Consider the following 24,621-nt stretch of genomic DNA (forward strand, 5'->3'; position numbering starts at 1 on the left):
TGAGACTATAAAGAAGAAATTCAAAATAAACCCATTATTACACTACTGTTAATCATGCGGCCTTCGTGTACTTATAGAGAAGAAACATGACCGCAAATTATCTGCAAAGAATTAAGACTGCATGTCAACTATACTTTCTTTTTATACTCACAGAAGTGTACTTGGGGAAAAATTGTCAGAAAAAAAGACGAGAGTTGGGAGATGAAATAACAAAACACTCTAACTTATTGACCATCTCTTCTTTTATGACTCCCAGTTTTATTATCATTTAAGGAATTTGATCCACTTCTGTTGTAACACAAAATAGTGCCTGCTACAAAGGTAATCCTGGAAAAATATGTCACTGAGATTAAGTGATGGAACCAGTGAAAGAGATTCAGTCCTGAGGAAAGTAGCTTTAATATGAGGTTATCTGTTCTGGATTGTTCTGAAGACATGTGCCTCCTGTCGTCTATAGAGTGAAATTAGCCACACTTTTCAGTGAGCCATGGAATTTGGTCTCCTTCTACTTAATTACCTAATTTTCTATTAGTTTTTCTCTGAATTAAATTCATGAATTTCAAACTGTAAAATAGGTGTTATTTGCACTCAGACATCGAAGTACAACATACTGTATTAGGCTTTCAAAAAATCGCATTTATTATTCATATTTACATACTTTTAAACAAGCTTGTTTATGTATAGAAAAGCTCATATATATATATATATATGCACATAGCTTAAAGGACACTGTATTTTGTTCATACAATATAAACATTTGCTCCTACTTTTAACACTAGAAATGTGAGAGATTCATAGAAATGATATGAGCTTTATCTATTGAATTATAGTAAATTTTTCCAAGAATGAGGCCAGCAATGTGTTCTCAAATAGATAGATGTTTTGCCTCTAAAACATACAACGGAAGTAACCAAACTGCTTCTGATTGACAAAGTATTTAGAATATTTAACCAGAAGGTGGGTAGAGAAGAAATAGACCTCCTTATACATCAGGAAAGAATAGTACATATTTGAATACATCTAGTGACTCATGTAATGTGCTTTTAGTCTTAACATTTAATGATTGGAAAACTGAGTTCCACGCCTTCATACTGAAACTTCCAATTTAAAAAAAAAAATTGAGGATATGACCCTCCTAACTTATGAAACAAAGAAAACTCCGAGGAATGAAACTACAGGATCGATTAGGTTAAATTACAACCCAAATTAATCGCAGCCCACCGTTCAGTTTAATATTTTAGAGATGTGATTTGGACTCATCCTGCCGTTTACTGGGGTCACAGTGTATGTTTTTCCCTCTCATGCTCACTGAAGAGTTTGGTTCAGAAACTTGAAGAGGTCACGGGATATGACAAAATTCATTTTGCTGGAGTGTCCTGGTTATGAAAATTGCTTGTTCCGGTGGTCGATTTCACTACTTCATTTACAGCACAAGTGTTCATCGTGTTCCCACTGGCTGGGATCTGACCCCTGTAGTTCTCATTTTGCTTCTGAAATGTGGGTCAGCAGTGTCGTCAGATTCTCTCTCTCCTGTAAAGCACTGTAGTTTTAAATATTTGACACTGCAGCCTTCTGAAAGAACAGGTGGGGGTGGGGGGAAGGAGCGAGTCTCGCCGGATGGCATTTATGACCAGGAGAAGTATCATTGACGTTGACCTCACAACTCTTTTTAAATAGTCACGAGAAGGGCAACACAATTGTCAATTAGGCGTCCGGGGAACAGCGTTCAGCTAGGCTCAGCCCATGCGCGGCAACATAATCACACGGACCTTGTTTCTTTATGAGAAGCTGTTCAAGCCTATCGTAACCAGGGCTCAACCAATGTGAACTTCCCTTCGCCACAGCAGATTTAGGAACTGTTGATGTCTTCAGCGTGTATTAAAAGGATTTGTGGCATTGAAATGGAGCATTTAAGTGTTACCTCAGACACTCAAACTAATTCTCTGACTCACCAGCCAGAGGTCAGGTTTCTTAAAACCTTGAAGACCATTTCCAGTACGTGTAGCATATAAATTCATAAACTATGCCTCAAATCCATGGCTTTGTCAAACCGTAGAAATGCGTTCTACATTCTGACGTTTGAGAAAGAGTAGTTAGCAGGAGATATTTGCCGATATCCAATGAGCATTGGTCCATCCAACCACGTTTTAGAATTTGGTTTTCGGCACATCGGTCAATAATAAAAACAAGAAAAAAATTAACAAAATCTAAACTGTTCACAATATTTTCACAACCACTCCTCTTACTATTATGCAAATACCAATTGCTCTTAAAAACAAAATGGAATGCCAGATGTGAAGCCGAGAAAATATAATGAATCATACAACATTAGAAAGAAAGGACCACAATGTGTGTGCTTCTATTAGCTCAGTCACCATCTTAAAACCACATGGCCATGCTTCCACTATCAGACTGCTAGCCATTTAAAAAGTTTCCCTTATGGGGAAATTATATCTGCTCTTGCCCAATGAGAGCCAGACCCATGTGCTTCATTTATAAGTGAACTTTTACCAGGCCTAGACCTGTTTCTCAAATTCACAGGCAGAAAAAGGAAGATGGGACCAAAGCCAATTATACTTGCTTGGTGTATGAGACAATTATTATTTCTCCTTCAGGAAAAGGAAGCCAGCTATAATAATCGTATGTTAAGACAAACAATAGAGGTTCACTGTAAGAACTGCCAGAAACTGAATTAGGAAATCAGAAGAACAACATCTGGGCTGGGTCCTGTGTTGGTCACCTATCACTCTATGGAGTTTCCAGTCAGGACGAGATCTCAGCTCCTTCATGTGAGGTGCGCACAAAAATCCCAACACACTTTCACAGAGAATCTAAATTCTTCAGCCAATTACTGTGATGATTTTATCACAGCATTTCTTGGAAACTGGATTGCAGTGCTTATTACCCAGGATGCTTTCTGCTCCCGGAGGTGAGTTACTGGGGTTGAACAAACAATGAAGAACACCTGAGAGAAAACTCTTGCTAGGAGATAACAATAATGTTGATGTTTTAACAAATAGAGCACTAGGGCCAGATTATCCACACATGTTCCTGTTACCCGAAGGCTAATCTTTAAGTAAATTCTCAAGAAGGCCCTGTATTAACAAAAAGAAGGGAAAAGGCTTGGCTATCTGTTAAAAAATATCTTCAAGAAATTCTTCAAAAATATGAACCACTGCCTTTAGTTTTATGTATAATAAAAATGTACTGTGAAGGTAGGTCTGCATATTTTTGAATACTTAATTTTTCCTTCATGAAAAATGTTGTTACTTTATAACCTCTAAGTGACTTCAAAATTGTTCCACTTTCTACGTGTATACTATGTTCAGACATGCACATTCTTACCCTAATTCATTGGTTTTTGTTGTTGTTTTTAATCACACTTTACTCTTGACCACTGTAAACAAAGGACAGGAAAGCCTGAACTTAAATAGGTCTCCCGTTGGAAAATACTTTAAAATTAATTTTATAAGAATTCTCACTGCTACAAACTTGCTATTTGTTTTCTAGTGGGATTGGTTTGGTTTGGTTTGGTTTGGTTTGGTTTGGTTTGGTTTGGTTTGGTTTGGTTTTTCTTGCAATCCATAGGGTATGTGACTCAGCACCAATCACATAGACTCTGATGGGCCATAGATCACAGATTCATTGGCTTTCAATAATTGTTTGTGTGCATCCTTCTTTAGGGTCATTCCTTTACCAAGAAGCTTCCTTTAAGGTTTAGGGGTTCTCTTAGAAGAATCTTCGCATTTGAAGTAGGAATGTTGTCATGATTGTTCTGTTACCATGCAGTTTTTATCTTGTGAGTCTTTTAACCGAATCATTTGCCTTGGGAAACAGTAAAGGAAAGAGAAGCAGAAAGCAGGATAATAAGAATGGAACTTCTGGTTGGGGATTTAGCTCAGGTTGGGGATTTAGCTCAGTGGTAGAGCGCTTGCCTAGCAAGCCCAAGGCCCTGGGTTCGGTCCCCAGCTCAAAAAAAAAAAAAAAAAAAAAAGAATGGAACTTCTAATATACAGTTGGAAAAATCCTATTATTTACAGAAAATTTGCTGAAACTACCCCTCACTCTTGTGATCTGTAATATCATATATGTATAAATGTGGTTCTGAAAATGTTCTAACATATGGGTTTTGATGAGTGTATTTGGTACCCTAAGGAAATATGTAAGTTGCAGCCTTTATGAATCTGAGTGAGTAAAGGAGAAATATTTGTGTGCAGTTGTGATTTTCAATGTCACTGGGTGATAAATATGACCAAAAGATATCATTCTGGTTCTTCCTTATCTCTCTCACTGACCCATAGGAACGGTAATCATGTGCCAAAGTCTCAAGAGAGGAAATATTGTTACTTAACATGGATTTCCTTGGCCTAATCAGTAGTGACCTTACCTGGAGAATGTTAATGTCAAATCTACAACACTTTAAAGTACTTTGTTTAAAAATAGAAAATATACAAAAGAGAGGGAAAATTCACTTCTGGTGAAGGCATTAAGAACAAAGTGTATACATGAGGGACCCATGGCTCTAGCCACATATGTAGCAGAGGATGGCATTATCTGGCATCAATAGGAGAAGAATCCCTTGGTCCTGTGAAGCCTCGCTTCTCCAGTGTAGGGGAATACCAGGGTGTTGAGTTGGGAGTAGGTAGGTGGGTGTGTGGGAGTGAGAGCATCATCATAGAAGCGGGGGAGGGGGGAGAGGAGAGAAAGAGGACAACATTTGAAGTGTAAATGCTTAAAATATCCTAGAAAATAAATTAATTCATTTTAAAATAAGAAAAAAAGAAATGGTTACTCTTGAGTGTTTACAATGGGATTTGCATTCCTGCAATTGGAGAAATTTATAAACAAGCAATATTATTGGACAAACCTTCTTTGTAAGGTTCAAGATACAGTATTCGACATATGTTAGACTTCCTCAATGAATGATTCTAGGAAAACACACAAGAAGAGGTTAATCAATATTGGGTGGTTTCTAAGGATAAGCCTGTCTGTCCCTCTTGGAACAGACGGATATATAGGTAAGCTGTGGAATATCCTTCCTCCTGCTGTTACATGTCTGTAAACACTTGACCTGGAAAACTTTGATTTAGACCTCTAAGTCACGGGTGGTTTATCTATCTTTATATAAAAACATAGTTATTCAATCCAACTCTATTTCTTCAGAATATACTTCTCCACAGTGTGTTTGCTATTGCCTAGAGAAAGAAAGGCCATCTTCATCCATCAGACAGACTGGTGTTAATTACCTTCAAGAATGGTGAAGTGTCATCAGCTACAGTTGGCTGTCTAGTTGTCTGTCCTCAACTATACCTGACTGTCTAGGTAGGTGTGGGCACCACAGGAAGATACAAAGAAATAGAAATATAGAGCAGTTGCCAAGGGTTGTAAATAACATTGTTAGAACTTGCAAGACGGAGTTACGAGATGTGTCAGCACAATTGCAAACTAGAAATGAGCTGACAGAAGAGCTGAAGAACTTCCGGTTCCTGCCTCAGAACAAAGGGGACTGGATAGGGATGTAGTGCATGTGGAAATGGAGATGATGCTTCCTCGACTCACCTTAAGAGGATCAGTGCAAGCTGACTGGAAGATTTATCCCTTCAAAGAGCAGAAGGACCTCTGCAGGGTCCACAAGAGATGTTAGAGTGCAGTGCTGCCTGAATTAGGATATTTGGTTGCTGGCTGTGTTACCACATAGGGCAGCAGGTCCTCGGAAGTCTCAGATACCACATGACAGACCTGAAATAAAAGAAAGCAGCTTGTGCTGATAGTTGAAGGCTAAGAAGACTCTGTGGGACAGAGGTGACAGCAACTTAAAGGATTGCCCTATTATTACCCATAGGAGCTTCCACTTAAAATCTGTGGGAGAGTAAAGACTACTTTCTGATTATCTTAATTCTCAAACAACAGAATATTCTAAAATGAACTCCAGGCCAAATAAAAAAAAAAAGATGATTGTCCTTCACTTAAATCCAACCTGGAAGGCCGGATCAAGAGTGAAATGATGTCTCTAACCATACCAACTGGAGATATATTTGAATGAAATTTTTTTAAAAAAAGTTTTCTTCAGATCCCAACTCTAAATTACCTTTTAAAAATTGTTATATCAGCTGATACATAAAATAGAATTACTCTGTCATAATTTCCTAGCCAATTGATTCTTGAATTGTGGTCTCAACATTATATAAAATATAGGTTTATCATGAATTATGGTGTTAATCATAATAAGCAATTCATTAAATCTTTTTTTCACATTGAAATGGAAAAGTAAATTGAGAAAAATCAACCAAGGTAGTGTCTAAATAATAGCAATATGTAATATCTCTCCCTCCTCCCTCTCTCCCTCCCACCTTCCCTCCCTCCTCCCTCTCTCTCCTCTCACTCCCTCCCTGTATCCCTTCCTCCCTTCCATCATCTATCTTAACCTTTTCTTTGAATTCTTTGTTCTCCTCAGCTTCCTATGGAAGAAAAAATGAATATAAATTCAGGGAAATTTTTAAAATATGCAAAAATTTCTCCTTAATAGTCATGTGTGGGGGAAAAGTATACCTTTATAAAACTTAAATTCATCATGCTCAGAAGCCATCAATCCGCACTTGGATATGCATAACTGTTTAATAGGACCACTGCTGTTCTGGCTGCTTTCACATCCCCAGAATTTGGAATTTGGAGTCAGAAGAGTTGGAGAGATGAGGGAAGGGAAGGATTTACCTGACTGGACTGACAGAGCAAAGCAGAGTGGCTGAAAGTGAAAGGCTGGGACCAAGTGGATTCTTCATTTGTTCTCGGTTCTTCCTGGCAGCACTGGAGAGTGGAGTGCCTGCTAATTGTTGACGAAGAAGACCACAATGAAGACCAAAGAGTCCAATCTGTGTCTGGGACAACACTCATTTGGATGTGTGTTTTCATTTCGATAAGAAAAGTAAGAAGTAGGTCAGTTAATGAAGTTTAGCCTTTAAAGAGTATACTGAGGAGGTCCTTATCCTGTGTGGTTTGGGATACTTTAAACATTATCCTTCCAAAGCCACTCTAACCACATTTTTCCTATGGCCAAGAAAAAGAGAATCATGTACCCACGATAATCTCAACGCTAACTCAAATCTCTACAAAAAAGATAAGAACAAATAATATGTTATACAGTTCAAATTACTTGGATTTACATTTACTTTAAAATTGTCTACCATTAATGTGTAAGTGTGTGTGTGTGTGTGTGTGTGTGTGTGTGCGTGCGCGCGTGCACATGGGTTTGTATAATATTCCTATCTTCCTCCATAAGCTAGAAATATCTTGCCTTTCCTTCTTTTAACATAATTTTGATCAGGTAACATCTCATTTGGTTCTATAAATATTCAGTATTCTTCTGCCATTTGCTTACATGTGTCAAGTACCGAACTCTTTATCAGATTAGTCCTATGATCAAATCAGGGAAATATTCTAATATTGTTAGGATTTGTCTAGCAAGCCTAAGCAATTATTCCTTGAACATTCCAAGCTGGTCTGATATCTGCAATTTGGGTGAGCTTGACAATTAAAACTGTTCACCTCCTCCCTCCACCAAAAGTATCTTTAGAAAAGTTGATGAGAATATTACATATATCCAAGAATTGTTTCAACAATTTCCAATTATAAATTACCATTTCTTTATACACTTGCTCATGGATGTTAGGCAAGAATAGTTGCCTTAGTGATTTGTTTTCAGGAAGCCCCTTACACATCTCATCATAGTAATTCCTCTAAAAATAAAAGTAACCTCTAAAATCACAATAGGAGCTGGTGAGATGGCTTTACTAGTAAAGGTGCCTGCCACCAAGGCTGGTGACCTGAGTATGGTAGAAGAGGAGAAATGACTTCCTTAACTTGTTGTCTGTGGACCCTACAGGCTAGGTGACAGGCACAACACTATTCCACACATCAAATAAAAAACTGTAATAATGTATATTAAAAGTAAGAAGTATGAGTATGAGTCCATTATGAAATTTTTAGACAATATAAACAGAAAGAAAAGGATATTCCTTAAACATCACACACACACACACACACACACACACACACATATATATATATATATATATATATATATATATATATATATCCCCTGCTATATGTTTTTTATGTATTTTCAGGACATAAGTAGACTCACTTAGAGCCATTCTTCTCTCCCATAAAGGAAACTGAGATCAGTTCATTCATGGTTCTATCATGTGTTTGCTCCATTCCATTTGGATATTTATGATGCGTGAGAATTTTTTTTTCTGGGGCTGAAAGGACACTCAGTGCAAGGGGACCTGCATTTGGTTTCCGTCACCCACAGGGCTGCTAGCAACCTCCTATCATTCCAGTTCCATCTTCTGGCTTCCAAAGCCACTTTGTATATATATGTACATACATGGCACACATCAACATACATGTGAACACATATACATGTCAGGTAAACATCAATCATTCTTTAAAAGGGGGCATTTACATACCAACTCCACCTCTCACCAGTCGACAGAGGATACTTTCAGAATAACACCACTTAACACTCTCAAGTTCAAATGCCTCGAGCACGGGCACTGTACTGCATTGTTTAATAGCGATAATCTTCTTTTTTAAAAAAACAAAACTGAAATTTGAGATATTTTCCTAGTGTTTTGATGTACGTATTATGGGCACGCACTGCAGATGTCTATGTTTAAGTCTGTTGTATATAACTACTACATTCTATGATGTGCTGTCCTAGAAAGGCTGAATTTCTTATGAATCAATTCACAGTTATGTCTCAAGAGGCAAGCCCAGGGTGGGTAAGGAAATGCTTGATGAGACCATAGGAGGGATGAACGAACTGAGAGCTCCTCTCTGTGCTCTCAATTTTATTTAAATGGTGGGTTTTGCATTGTTATTGAAACAAAAACCATTTTTTCAATTACCCCTACCCCCTTAGGATGGGTAATCTTAAGTCCCTAAGACCATCCAGCAGATTTTGGAGACTCGGTCTGTGTATTGTACAAGGACTTACAGCAGAGTTTAATGTCACTTTGTGAAGATGACAACAGTAGAGAGCCGAACCCATAGAAGAACCCAGCAGCACATAGCTAAAAGCAGCCATGGATCCCTACAGCATGCGTTCCCGTTCAGATCATTTTAGTAGCTAAATATTTAACAAGCAATAAAGTAGATATTTATATTTATTTACCTAGCAGTCAATTTATGTTCCGCAAAAGCTAAATCCCCGTCCCCAACAATGCTTTATTCTCGCTGACATTAGTTTACAACAAATGGCACAATTGTGCAGGGAGAATGAAAGAAAAACCCCATAATAAAAACCATTCACTATGCCAGATCTGTCATTACATTTTCCCGTTCAGCTGCCAGATGTATTGCATTATACTATCAAATTGATAGATCTGGTGTTATTTCTACATTTACCATTTTAGAACAACAAATAGAAATATAAGAAAGCTCCGGAAACAAATCTTGCTTAATATGTATGTGAAGGAGACAGTTTGTCTAAGAGAAAAATATAACTGATGACAGATTTCATTTCAGGCTGCTCGTGCTTATTAAGATGTCTACAAACAAAGAGCCCAATCGGGGTACATCCCTTTCTGCAAACAAAGGGAAGTTTTAATTGCTTTAATCAGCATTTGCATTGTCTTCATGGCGACACAGAGAAACAATTCAAGTCCAATCAAGCAACATCTTCCAGAAGGGAAATCTTCAGTTTAGACTTGAAGCGAACCTAACAGCATATTGCCTATAATTCTACAATAAAGTTTAACAATGTAATACTGCGCTGACTTCTGTTTAAATTATTCCTAAGCCATTAATAGAAAGGCTGGTGCTGGGTTTTTGCTATGTCCTTATTAGGAATATCATTTTCAGATATAAAAAGTGATTCCATAAAATGAGAAAGCAGACTGAACAATCAAACCCAAATGTCAGCACTACAAGCTCTCTTCACCAACAGTGTTTCAGACAGAAAGAGGGCCTTGCTTTCTGGGTCTTACTTTCAACTTTTCCCCTTAAATATGTATTCTAACCTTATTAAATGCAAGATTCAGATACAAATTAAATTAGCCAATACATTAAAAAAACGAGAGAACCTAAGAATATCGTAGTAACTGTGTAGCCTTACATTTTTACAGCAAGTAGTTTCAAAACTCTTGGTGCTTATCACAAGGAAGGGTGTTAAAAATAGAAAAGCGCCATTTGCTGGATAACGTCACCGCAAAGCTTCAATAAGGCTAATGACTTCTCCATTCTTGTTCTCTGGTCACACATATATATCGGTTGCATCAAAATGTGGCAATGATTCTACTCAGAAATCGTTAATGGTGGGAAATTTAAAATGAATTATGGATGAAAATTAAGCCTCAAAAAGGAAATAACAGGGTAGAGAAGCAGGCTCAGCACCATCTTCGAATTCTGTAATCTTGAGTAAGATTTCCCCCCTTTCCTGGGCCTGGATTTGCTCATGTATAAAATGGTGGTTCATTCTGTTTTGTGTGAGAAAGAAAATCAGAAAAGCCACAGTGCTTGTTGGTCCTGAGAATGTGAGGACCTTTCCTCCTTAGGTCTCCCCCTAGAGCACTTATGTAGGTAGTTCAAACTGCTGTATCAGGCGTGTTTTGGCTGTAGTTTCAGAGTGACATGAGATACTTATATTTCTTGGAACACTTATGACTTCAGAAAGTACAGTATATATATTAGAATTGTGTCAGAAATTCAATTATGTCAATTTAAAAAAAAACATGTAACCAAAGATGTTGTCTGCAGGTATGTGTGTACATTGAACTGGATCTAGGTGTCCATTTATGTCCATGTTTTTTGCCTTAATGAACTCAGTGTCAGAAGGTGTTATACATTGGCTCTATCTTTCTTCAGAAGACTGGGTAATTTTGAGCAAATTATTCAATCTCCATGACGCAGCCTGCTCAGTTCTAGCACAGCACTTAGTTCATGAGATGGTTATTTAGATCACGTAGACTAAAGCATCCGATTCTCAGAACAGAGCTTGGCTTCTACCATGGGCTGCTGCTCTCCATCAGTGGTCATAGTTTGTTTCACAGAATCCCCAAAGCACATGCCAAAGGATCTTTAAGCATCCACATCACATAGTCTAACCAACAGGATGAAAATGCTGGATAACAGGTGCCTTGGGGGATTTGGGGAAGTCATGCTCTCCCGTGGGACTCTTCCTTCCTCCTCTGTGGCTTCAGCTTGGAAGCTAATCTTTCCTGTGAAGGAACTTAGGTGATTCCAGTCACGAGGAAAAGAGCTGTAGCAGATTTGTCCTTCTCTCCTTAAGTCACCCTATGTCTTCCTGCCTAGAAACTCTACAAATATTAGGCACAAAGATAATTAAGAAATGGAAAGCAGTCACACCTCAGTTGGTGAAGAAAACTTAAGTACAACAATAAAAGCACACATCTCACATATTAGCAGTTATAACATAATCTACATGATCATCGGCTCCATGAATGTAAAAACCAAGGCATATTTATCTGTATGTCAAACAGAGCCTGGTAATAATGTTCAAAAATGTTTGCTGGATGGAACTGAATACATTAACAAGTACGAACAAATACAGTTTGAGTAATTGCCAAAAGAATGTCACATCCAGAAGTAATCCCCATCGTGAGCCTGGAAGATGAGAGAAGACCCAGCTTTGAGTTTTGAGTTCCAGGTGAGCCACTTATCTTGGGAACGTGAGGAGGTAAGCAGGGAAAATGGTACATCTTAGGTATATGGAGGCAATCCAGGATCCACCCGATTTCCAAGAAATCGAGTATTGAGGTAATTCTCCTGTCTAACAAAATACCATAATAAGAAATGTTTGAATGCTTTCTGTGAATAATTTTGTAACTTGATTTATAAAATAATATTAAGTATAGCTAAATCTACAGCTTAAAATGGTCTATCCAAATTAGATATTTATCTAAAAATGAATATGAGCATGTCCGTCCATTTAGTATGTTGGCTAGGGACAATGACACCTATCATCCTGGACCTGAGATTTTTCCCTAGTGACCAAAGACAAATAACAATGATTGCCATGGACTAGGTAACTCAGGAAAATTTCTTGTATGTCCTTTTGTTCCATACCTCATACCTGTTATTTTTTTTTGTCTCTAAGGAACAAACAGCCTATGCTATACTCTAAACAGAATGTGAAACCTCATTGCTCCATTCTTAGATTAAAAACATGAATATATCGAAGATGAGGGTTCTATAGCACAAAGAAAAAGTCTTGGTGGAATCCTTGCAAGTACCTTATGAAGTCACTTCTCTTCCATTGTTCTCACTTTATTAGTGTCTTTTGGATGTGTGACGTTTATACCAACAGTGCCAACATCCCAGCTGTATCAGCATCCCAGATTCCCTGGCTTCACCAGAATCACAGCTACACCACGATCTCGGTTGCACCAATATCCCACCATACTATAATCCCATCAGAAACTGGTAGAAATGCAGTGCTTCAAGCCTTACCATAGACACTGCTCTGCACTTTAACAAGTGCCCGCAAAATTCGCATGCATATTTCAGTTGAAGAAGCACTGCCTTTAAGGCTCATCTGTGTAAAGCACCAAGGGAAACACAGGGTGACAGTAGAAGGTCAGGAGTTATTTCTATGGCATCTGATGGCATTGTTCCCTAGAGGAGCCAATGAGAACATTTGGGGCTTGGTTACAAATAGGACGTTCTACCAAATGAATTTTCTAAATGATTTCTAGATGAAACTCTCATATTGGTGAAATAAAAAAGCAAACCAGAGTCTTTTAGATTTAATCTTAAAGTTGTTACAGGCCATTGTAGGCAAGCAGAAGGTAGGAATAACTGACATACTTTTCTCTTGGGTGGGCACCATCTAAGATATAAAGGACCTAGCATCTACCTAAAGACAAAAAAGGAGGTTTAGACTCTGTAAATATCTGACAAGTTGGGACTAAAAAAAAAAAAGTCTGAAGGAAGCATGAAGGATATTATCATCCATGAGGAGCACACAATGGATGTGTTTTGTGATGTTTTCAAGTTAATCTATTGTGTCATAATACAATTCCATGTGCCCTAAGCCATAGGAAAAAATACATAAAAATATTTGTATCTCATTTGCTCTTAAGTAAGCTCCATTCTTTCCTGTGGTACTTGTCTATTCCACACCCATTGCCTATTACCAGTCACAGAGTATTGGCGCGGAGCTATTCTGTCAAGTGTGAGTCTGGGAACTTTACACCTGCCGGTTCAGACTGATTTTCAATATTGTGTGAAAATGCCAAGGAATGACCTGCCACTCTATGTCTGTGACATGAGTCCTGTTCATGTTGCTCGATGGTTTGCGGAGTCTATCTCCGAGAGGTTATTTTTCTATGATTAAGTTCTCATTACTTCTCGCCATCCCAGGCAGTAATGACCCTGTACGCCAGACACTGAATAAAGGTAGAGGCTCTACGCAGAAAGAGTCTCTTCAGATGGTAATTATTTGTGAATATGTAAACACAAATAATTACTTACCATTTTTGGTGTGTATACGTATGTATGTGTGTGTGTTTGTGCGTCTGTATATGTATATGTATGTGTGTGTACATGTGTGTGTGTGTGTGTAAGCATGTGTGTGTGTGTGTGTGTTTCTGTATGGGTGTGTGTGGGTTACAGATTAACTTCAGGTGTCATTCTTCAGGATGCTATTAACCAAACAGTGTCGCCGTAACTTGCAGTCAGGCACTTAAGTGACTGAACTCTTTAACTTTGTGGTTTAGTTTTGTCTAGGATATTTAAGGTCTGATTATAACTAATGAGAGGCTCTCATCAGAAATAAGTTCAATGTTTGTAGAAATGAAGGTACACTTAATTTGTTCCCTGGTACTATAACTAAACGTTAATGATAGCACAACCTCCTATTATTGATGACCAATATAAAATCGCATCAGCATGTAAAAGAGATCTTCCACGGAAGTAGCCAAAGTTAATTCTCAACCCTGTGGAGTTCTCTTCAAATTTAAATAAACTTTGAGTTGTGGGAAATTGCTTAATCTTTCATTGGATACATTCTTCAGGCTTTGAACAAGAGTCAACAGTAGCAGGACTGGGAGGCAATAACAATCTCTTTGATGAAGACCTTTGCTGGTTAAGCTAAGATGAGTTCAGCCTGTGGCTGGCCTCAAGTTTCATTCTTCATTTTCCTCATTCAATTAGAAACATCCAGATCTCAAAAGATACTCCAACATACAACAGACACATGCTCCACTATGTTCATAGCAGCCTTATTTATAATAGCCAGAAGCTGGAAAGAACCCAGATGCCCTTCAACAGAGGAATGGATACAGAAAATGTGGTACATCTACACAATGGAATATTACTCAGCTATAAAAAAATGACTTATGAAATTCTTGGCAAATGGATGGAACTGGAAATATCATCCTAAGTGAGGTAACCCACAGAAAAACACACATGGTATGCACTCATTGATAAGTGGCTATTAGCCCAAATGCTCGAATTATCCAAGATGCACAGAACACATGAAACTCAAGAAGAATGACCAAAATTTGAATGCTTCACTCCTTTTTTAAAAGGGGAACAAGAATACCCTTGGGAGGGAATAGGGAGGCAAAGTTTAGAACAGAGACTGAAGGAACACCCATTCAGAGCCTTCCCCACATGTGGTCCATACATATACAGCCACCAAACTAGATAAGATGGATGAAGCAAAGAAGTGCAGGCTGACAGGGACCGGATGTATATGTCTCCTGAGAGACACAGCCAGAATATGGCAAATACATAGGCGAATGCCAGCAACAAACCACTGAACTGAGAATGGGATCCCCATTGAAGGAATCACAGAAAGGACTGAAAGAGCTTGAAGGGGCTTGAGACCCCATATGAACAACAACACCAACCAACCAGAGCTTCCAGGGACTAAGCCACTACCCAAAGACTATACATGGACTGACCCTGGGCTCCAACCTCATAGGTAGCAATGAATAGCCTAGTAAGGGCACCAGTGGAAGAATGACCCCTTGGTCCTGCCAAGACTGGACCCCCAGTGATTGTTGGGGGAGGGCAGTAATGGAGGAGGGTGGGAAGGGGAACACCCATGTAGAAGGGGAGGGGGAGGGGTTAGGGGGATGTTGGCCTGGAAACCGTAAAAGGGAATAACAATCAAAAAGTAAATAAGAAATAGCCAATTTAATAAAGATGGAGAAAGAAAGAAAGAAAGAAAGAAACATCCAGATCTGGTTCCAGGCAGTAGAAACAGGAGCTAGTCCATTGAGAACCAGCACTGTCCTTACTAGTGCCTGCCTTCTACCTACAATCATGTCTTAGCCATTGTTCTCAGACCTCTATTCATAGTTACTCACTCCATCACTGTGATAACTGACATATAAAACGCATCCTTGTCAGGTTCATGCTTTCAATGCTGGAGCCCAGCTGATGTTGTGATGTTGAGTAAAGCAAGTCTCACCTGGTCTCTCTTTCTCTTTGTGCCCGGGTACTAAAACTCTTAGGTTTCCAGCCAAACATGCCCAACACCTTGTTGCACCAACTTCTAACGGGTCTAGCATCGTGGGCCAAGAAGTGGACTAAATTCTCAGAAACATAAGTAGAAATTAGTCTGTCCTTTTTCAAGACACTTTTCTCAATTATTAGATTATAACAATACAAAAATCTAACACAATTCCTATCAAACACATACAGATGAGAAGATTCAGGTACTGGGGCCTGAAAGTAAGTGTGTAAGTGTGGCCAATGTCAAACAACCAGTAATGACAACCAGAAGAGAACCCCAGTTCAGGCAACTAGACTGAGTATGTGCAATAGTCAGTGCTTAGGGATCTGAGGTCCTAGTCATATTATATGTAATTGTCAGTGAGTTTTTCCCAACACTCTACTGTGTACAATTTAAACCTCACAGCCACCAAATGAAAGAAAGTATATTATGATCATACTCTGCTATCTATTGGTCATGTGTCACAGCACTCACCAGCACTCAGATTCCAAGTGTGGTGGTTTGAATAGGATTGGCACCCTTAGGGTCAGATATTTGAATGTTGGGTCATTTCGGAGTGGCAGTATTAGGAGGTGTGTGCTTGTTGACATAGGTGTAGCCTTGCTAGAGGAAATGTATCACTCAGAGTGGTCTTTGGGGTTTCAAATGCTCAATCTGGGTACGGTAGCTCTCTTTTCCTGCTGCCTGCCAATATTAACGTAGAGCTTTCAACTTCTTGTCTAGCACCAGGTCTGCCCACAAACAAGGACATTAACAACAAAGGGCACGCCAATGTGGACAGAGGAAAGACCCCAGGGCCTCAGTCCTACACAGAGAACCATAGCCACACCAGTTGATTTTTCCAGTGCCAAATGGTCACTCTGAAAACATATACAGCTAACATTATACAGACCGGGCTTATAATATTTAGGAATAAATACGTATATAATGCATGTAATAACAATTGGTGGGGAAAAAAAGAGGCCAAGAAGGGACATGTGAGAGAATTTAGAGGCGAGAACAGGAAAACGTGATTATTATTATCCGACAAATTATGGATAGGGACAAAAATGGAGAAAAGACTGGGGAAAAGGATATATAGTGACAGGCCCAAATTGCGATTCAGCTCAAGGGGAGGCTCCAAGTCCTGACACTATTACTCATACTATGGTGTACTTACAGACAGGAACCTAGCATGGCTGCCCTCCGAGAGGCCCAACAAGCAGCTGACTGAGACAGACACAGATACTTACACCCAACCAATGGACTGAAGTTAGGGACTCCTGTGGTTGAGTTAGGGAGAGCTGGGAACAAGTTGAGGAAGAAGGTGACCCCCATAGGAAGACAAGCACTCTCAGATAACCGGGACCCCCAGATCTCTTAAACACTGAGCCACCAACCAGGCAGCATACACTAGCTGGCCCAAGGCCCCCGACACATATACAGCAGAGAACTGCCTGGTTTGGCCTCAGTGAAAGAAGACGCACCTAAAGCCTTGAGAGACTTGAGGCCCCTGGGAGTGGGGAGGTCTGGTAAGGTATGGATGGGAGAGGTGGGAACATCCTCTTGGAAACAGGGGAGGAGGAACGGCATGAGAAACAGTCAGAGGGTGGACTGGGAGAGGAATAACGACTGAACTGTAAAAGAAGATTACAGAATATGAAAAAAATTACAGAAAAAAAAAACCACCAGCAGGGATAACATTACCCTTTGGGTGACTGTTTCACGTGTCATATATGCTTCTTAGTCAACTGCCAGACAGGTTTCTCACAACTCATCTCATGTACCATGTAGACTTTCTGTGTCTCTGACTTCTTCCTTAATCATTGTCCTTCCCATGAACTCTATCAAGATTCATCTCATCAGTGGCTTCCGCCAGGGTTTCTATCATGACATTCTTCAGAGAAGAACATACCTGGCCCTGGCTTTTCTACGTTATCTTGGTATTTTTTCTTCATTTGTGTTTGTTGTGTATCTATTTCCCTAATTATAGCACATTTTGCCCCAGGACAAGGACTTATTTTCCTTTCACTGCTCCTCCAGGACTTTTCATCATGCTTCAGACATGGTAGGATCCCAATGAGTGGTCATTATGTGAGTGGATTAACAAGAGACTTCTGCTCTCAGGGGAAGGTACTGTGAGACTCCACCAAGTACCAGAAGCATCTTGCTTTTGGACTTTTGCAAGACATTGAAAGCATGGGTAAGGGTCAGAAGTCCAAATCATAAAAATGTAGGAAGAATAAGATATGATAGATATATTTCATGTGGCCTTGAGGGGAAATTAAGTTGGACAAAAAAGGCAAGGTTGACTTGGGTTTACCTATGCCATAACCTAAATTAATGAACAACCCTTTGTCTCTGAACTCATGAAGATACTTTTATTTTGGTTTTACTTTGAATGTTTTTACTTTGGGATAATATTTGGTGTGCATAATGGTTGCAAAGGAATTTCAGAGCATTCTTAGGAACACATATCCAGTTTACACTGATGTTCACATTTTTCACAAGGTAGGATTTTGAAAATTATGACTCCAAAATCGATGCAGAACTGTTAGCTCAACTCCAGATTTAGCACCATCTCACCAGTCCTCCACCCTCCTTATTTCTGTTCTAAGATCCCATCCAGTAAGCCAGGCCACAATTAGTCTCCATGTGTCTTAGCTTCCTCTTTACTGTGCCATTCTCTCAGACTTTCCTTGCTTTTAATAACCTTGAAGCTGTATTATAACCCTCTAGTTTAGCTCAATGTTTGACAAGGTTCCAGCAGAAGGGAAATATAAGATTATAATCTTTGTTATACTTTTCTGAAATATCATGAGTCTTGACAGATTCATTCCTGCTCCACTCCCAGGCTTTCTAAACCAAACAACTCTGTCTTACAATAAATGACCTTTAACTCCAAGTCCTCAGAAATAGTAGGGTCATATGTTGCATATGACTTCGGCGTCTGTCAGTAGCATTTCATCTACCAGTACACAAAAGGATATAATTCCGAGTCAATGCAAATGGTTTAAAAATAATTAAGGAATATAAGCTACGTGTCTTAAAGATCGCTTAAATTCTGTATGTGTCAAACTTTAAAAGATTAATTTACTGCAATGCATACTGAAACGGGAACACTGGCTTTGGAGTTGAGACGTTCTTAGTACATTTTCAAACTGGGCCACTTATAAAATGATCTCAATACCCGTTTTAACCTCCGTAGTCCCCTGTGCATCCGTCATAATTGTAAGTGTATAATGTGCTGACATGGCTTAAGCAGGTTATGATCTTTAGAGTCTGAAAGGTAAGTTCCTGTGGTCAGATGGTAAAAACAGTGAAAGACTAAAAAGGATTCTTGACTGTTAGAATTTCCTATTCCGAATGTCCTTTCTTTCATGTATCTGAGTTTTAGAAGAGCTAGAAGAACTGTGTGAAGTCTTAACAAGAGTTGTTAAGCTGACTGCTGCCGCGGAGTGTTTACAGTTTACAACACTTATTTAATCCTCACTGAACCCTACCACATAGGATTCTCTGTGGAAGGTAAAGGAAAAACTGAGGTGCAGAGAGGATGCTGTAAATTATAAAGAGTGCACGACAAGTACAGGAAGCAGAGTGTGCATTATTATTGGCTCAAGCATGGCATCTCTTAACAGTGACTCTAGATTGACATTTCAGAAACTTCTTTGAAGTTTTCTCCACACCCAGCGAGGGTGCTTTTACTCACACGTTAATGACTGCAAGCTGAGGACGCCGGTTCTGCCTCCTTTGTACTGCTCATTAAATGTAAAATTATGACTTCTCATCCTTTCAATACATTCCCTACATGATTGTTAATCTTGATGTATCTTACATGTATAAACTATAACAAATCAAAGGAAATAAATGGTAGAAACAATTATTTTTAGGGTACGAGGAAAGGATACACTTGGTCATGCATTTCATTCATGAACACTGACTTAGAAATATTTTATCTTTCCCAAGATCCTGCGTGACCAAGTACCTAATATCTGACTCCAGGCTGAGCAATTCCCCACCATGGAACCCACTGGATGTATGGTGTGAGTGAACCCATCCACTCTTCCAACTCTTGCTGTCAAATAGCCTCTTTAAGGACATAGACTGCTTCTCACTGTAAGAAGTACTGGCTGTTCCGTTAAAGTGGTGGTTTAAGTAACAAGCTACTGTGCTCGATTCATAATGGAAACAATATTTCTACTCTAGGCTCCTTCTTTGATTTTACTTCTTTCCTGTCATAATGGTTTCTCAATGTTGCCTTCCAAAACAAACTCAAAGTGGTAACAGAATAAACTACAAATATGCTTAGCCGTGTGGTGTACCCATTAAAGGACATGCACAACCAACAAAAGCCTTTTATAGCAGGATTTATTAGCTTACTTAAATATGAGAAATTCAACGTGTTCCTTAGAATACCATTTTATGACAGGATAGAGTCCTCCTTCCACATTCTTTCTTTACCGTATCAGTTCCTTAGGACCCAACAACCCTTACTAAACGAAAAATGACCAGCTTAGGAAGTTACTTGAGGTAGCAAAGATTCTAGAATAAGGAAGCATACCAGAATGGGATATATATATATATATATATATATATATATATATATATATATATATAGAGAGAGAGAGAGAGAGAGAGAGAGAGAGAGAGAGAGAGAATAAAGGAGTGACAGGAAAAATCTGACTGACTGCTGTCACTTGTCTCATAGGCACATACTCTACCACTGCTCTGATTGTCTTGCTTATTTAGTTGTAAGAACATTCTCTTGGGTTAAGTTACAATTAGATTTCACACCAATCTAGATCTAGTTCACTGTGTAAAAAGGTGCTTTGACCTAAACTTGTCAGTCAATTATAGTGGCTGGTTTGGACCAAATCTATCTTAGTTCAAACATCTTAAAAGTCTTTGATGATATTTCTAAGTTCCTTGGGGAGGCAGAATTACATGGCCTTTGCTCTCTAATCCCTCTGCTTCTCCAATACCAACAGTAAGCAATATTAACTATTTTCTATTCCTTATAATGAGTGGCATCTGACTTTTTCAACTGATGACCCCTCAAGACATCACCACATTGTTAAATATGGCCACGCTGTCAGTTATATCTGGGTCTAGATGGCTTAGGTCTCTTAGACTAGCAATGCTCTTCGCATGGCTGCCGCAGATTTCCACTGATGTTTCCCGAGTGGGAAGTTACCGAATTTCTTCAGATGTTTGATCTTATGCTAGAGATGGACCTTGGCAGGCCTTATTTGTCAAGCACTCAACCAGAGTTCCAACATCAGAGCCTACTGCCCTATTCTTTCTTAACTTGGTGCATTCCCGTGAGCCCTTCATTGACATGAACTGGCAGGCTCTACTCCAGCCATTTAGATCTGTGCCAGATTTACTTGAATCATAAGGTGAATACCATTTATGATCCAGTTTTCTGTATCACTCTCTAAAGAGGCCAACTTTCCACAACACTGCTAATGTAATAGTCGTAATGAAAATGCATTTCCTTATTACATAAGAGCTGCTTATGAAATCCCAGAACATTTCTCACAGCCAGATTAAACATTTTATTGCCTTTATTTTTCATCAAGTATGCAAATTCTTTTTAGCAGGTTTCATTCTTGATTTAAAACCATTTTTCATGGAAAACTAAATCATTTACGGCCATATGGTCTCATGACAAAGCATAGTTCAGAAAAAAAAAAAAACCTCTGAGTTTTATACAAAAAATGCTTCTTTGATGTTCTTTCAAGTGAAAGAAACATACTTCATAGTTGCAGAGAGAAGTGCTATGAGATAGAACTCTAATATGTCGATAACCATGTAATGTGAGGACTTGCCAAAGATAAAAGACCATCCGTTTCCCTTTGCAGAAATAGGCAATATGGTTTGGTTCTCTGCAGTAAGAGTTAAAACGATGCCCTTCTAAGTTTTCTATATAGAAGAAAGTGATGCTTTTTCAGAGAGGGAGAAACGTGAATTCAGAAGTGACAGCAGGACCATGCTGAGCTGCTGCTATTCTGCATTGGTATGTCTTCACGGCGTTTCTCTCTCAAGTGCCAGGAATCCACGCAAACCTGTGGAACTGCACTAATAAAAACAAGGACCATCCAGTGACAACACATTCCACAGTAGGCAGTGTAATACAGACAACCCATTAGGAGCAGTCTCACAACACTGGTGGAAAGACGTCCTAATATTTGAACATGTAAACTAGGGAACTATGGTTCAGAAAGAAAAAGTATGTCTTCAATGCCTCGAGCTAAGGCGTGGCCATTCCTGGATCAGATCAAGGAGAGGTCTGACTTCACCTCTTCTAGCAATCTTATTATGCTTTTGTGTAAACAAACAGATAATCGGAATTAAGAATCCCTTTTTTTATTTGACCCATTCTCACCTGAGATATTCAACAAATCAGAAAAGCAATTATCAGTAGCAATATGGTACCAGCACAAGGAACTTCTGCATTAGAAGTCCTGAGTAAAAGAGTTTCAGCCTCGGGACACCACTGTTTAACTAATTCTGTTATCTTGGCAAGATATTTAATCTGCGTAAGAATTTATTTTCCCTTCTGAAAATAAGCATGATAACCTTCTTTTTAAACAAACCTCTTTAAGAACAAATAAGATGATATTAACTACTGGAGTCTAACTACAAGACCTTTCTTGGAGTTTCTTCAAACGCGTCACTTCTTCCAGGAGCCCACCACAGTCTCACAGCATAGCTGGTCAAGGTTTCTTCATCATTTTTTTCTCTTTGAGAAAACACTGCTCCCATACGTCCTGCTTCCTGAGCATGTAGTTTCTCTTATTTGGTAAACTACTTGATGGCTTATAATAGAGTCAAAGGGCAATTAGTTTTCATCCTAGTTTTGGGTGATATTTTAAAATGAAAGTCTCTAAGGTAAAAAAAAATTGTGTTGTGTCCCAAACAAAATTTTGTTCATGCACATGACCATTTCCTTTATTCTACACTATTTCTTCTTTGGCTCATAAAACAAGGTTTTTTGATAGCAGAGAAGATATGCCTTATATATTCTCCTTTTCTTTTTGTCGTCTTTTGTCCCATTTCTAGCACCCTGCCTTTAGCCAAAACACAAAAATCCCATTGCCCACTTTCATCCTCTATGGATGAAGGGTAGCTAGAAGAATGAGCAGTTTGTGTCTTTTGCAAATGTGGGCTCTGAATTTGCCACTGAATCACACTTTGGCTCAACAAGTCTGCAGAGAAAGTCTGTAAATATCAACAACCCCCCTTTCTCTGCTCTGTGAGGCACTTTATATACCTAACAGTAAAGCAGCATGTTCTCTATAAGGTACGACAGCTGAAGACAGTGTTAGGAACATGACCCAAATGACAGCAATCATTGTTAAGTTCTCTCCTCTTAAACATACGAATTCCAAAATCTAGCCATGAGAAAATACCCACCAAATTCAAAGGTAAGCTAGATATGAAAGTTTTTCTTTAATAGATTAAGACGTTTTCCCCATTCCTTTTTGTTAGGAAAGATACTTACAGAGAGATATGGATTTCAGAATATGATTTAACGAACATTTTAGATTGTAGAAGGGCGTAAGAACCAAGTGAAATCTAAGACTTTCAAGAATGACCAACTATATGTAAGAACAGACATAAAAGCCTGCTGAAGTGAAGGATTAAGGGAAAACAAATGTGCCTATGTTTTATACTTATGGTGCCAATGTCCCAATAGCAGTGTGATTTTCCTAAAGGATGAAGAATCTGATGAAAAGGAAGATATCTGCAGGCCACAACAAAGAGAAAACAGGGCCATAGAATTTGAAAGACAGCAAGGGGCGGGGTATATAGGAGGTTCTGGAGAGGGGAAGGGGAAGGGAGGTTATATAATTATATTATCATGTCAAAAATAAAAGAAAATGTTTTAAAATCTATTCATACTAGAGAGAGCAGTGTTATATATTGAGATGGGATGTGGGTATACAAAAATGACCAAATCCTATTAACCTACAGAAACAGGAAAGTTTCTTTCTCAAAACACCAGCCTGACGAAGCCAATGGTCATTTAATATGCTCTGTCTCTCACTCTTCTTTCCTTAATCTGATCTTTAAATCCCTACTTGTTCACTGTATACCATCTGTAAGGCAGTTCTTATGCCCTGGTTGTGTGACTCCCTTACATCACATCCATTGTTCTATGTCTTTCCCCAGCTCTTGGCTCCTGGGGTCTTAGTGTTAACTTGCTGGACAATGTCCAGAAAGCCACTTCCAGTCTCTGAGCCACCATGACTTCATCTTGATAGTGGGAACTGGGCGAGGGCATCTGTAACTTCCTTGTTTGATCAAATGTTCCACGAGTCTATGAATATTCAGAAGAATGTCATTAGCATAATACTGGGCTCAGAGAAAAGGGAAAGTAATTGACATTTATTAAGAGGCTACTGTGATGCTTTGTTTTGACCTGGCAAGAGAAAAAGCGTGTTTCACCTGTAGTAGTTTTCAAATTGCAGGAATGGTAAGGAAGAAAAAATAATCGTAGTAGGTAAAAATATGTTATAAAAAATGTTACCTTTATAAACCCTTACTGCAGAACGTAAAATAAAAAAAAAAAAACAACAACCTCAAACTCATGGGACACTTCTTTCCTTCTGGCTGGTTTTAATTGTGGCAGTAGGTACTATATAGGTCCCATGGGGAGAAAAGACATCCATGGTATTATCCATCCAGACTGGGCATGCTCAGTACCAACCTATCTGATAAGATAAGTCCATGGGTACAATACAGGCATACTGTTATAAGAGTGACCAAGAATTTTTTTTTATTGGAGTCAATATCTTTTCCACAGAAAGGATATCACTCCTGGTACTGTAAACCTGATCCAAAAAAAAACCAAAAAAACAAAAAAACAAAAAAACAAAAAACAAAAAAAAAAAAAAAAACTCTTGGCTGGGGAAGTCATAGGCTCTGGAGATAGGGTAAGATTTATTTTGTTATTTGCCTAAATGGTCATGTAGTCAAACTGCCTTCTGTATGTATAGATGTCTGCTGCTTTCAACAGTGTCCAGAAAAGCTTTGGTTTGATTTGGGCAATGGTTAATATAAAGAATCATAACTGGCCAAAATGGTAAAAATAAGCAACTCTGAGTACCCAGTTATGAGACATCTGTAAAATATGCTCACTCCAATCT

General features: G+C 38.8%; 2 long non-coding RNA genes across 4 annotated transcripts in view; one reads left to right on the plus strand and one right to left on the minus strand.

Moving 5' to 3' along the window:
* The window catches only part of LOC148001091 (uncharacterized), an 84,171-nt gene that overhangs the window by 14,355 nt on the left and 45,195 nt on the right, over positions 1–24,621 (plus strand). The window contains exons 3-4 of one of the 2 annotated variants that reach the window (XR_015638417.1): positions 2,616–2,929; positions 9,529–9,768. This is a non-coding gene — a long non-coding RNA (uncharacterized LOC148001091). Of the gene's footprint in view, positions 1–2,615; positions 2,930–9,528; positions 9,769–19,432; positions 19,508–24,621 lie in introns of those variants that run through there. The other variant, XR_015638418.1, reaches the window with a different exon arrangement.
* Positions 618–24,621, minus strand: part of LOC148001092 (uncharacterized) — a 35,305-nt gene continuing 11,301 nt past the window's right edge. Inside the window, exons 2-5 of one of the 2 annotated variants that reach the window (XR_015638419.1) lie at positions 6,712–6,823; positions 5,560–5,739; positions 4,868–4,928; positions 618–2,072 (exon numbers count right to left, since the gene is read on the minus strand). This is a non-coding gene — a long non-coding RNA (uncharacterized LOC148001092). The remainder of the gene's footprint in view (positions 2,073–4,867; positions 4,929–5,559; positions 5,740–6,711; positions 6,824–24,621) is intronic. The other variant, XR_015638420.1, reaches the window with a different exon arrangement.

Source organism: Rattus norvegicus, chromosome 15 (assembly GCF_021556685.1).
Source record: "Rattus norvegicus strain SHRSP/BbbUtx chromosome 15, alternate assembly SHRSP_T2T, whole genome shotgun sequence".
In the NCBI taxonomy this organism is placed as follows: domain Eukaryota; kingdom Metazoa; phylum Chordata; class Mammalia; order Rodentia; family Muridae; genus Rattus; species Rattus norvegicus.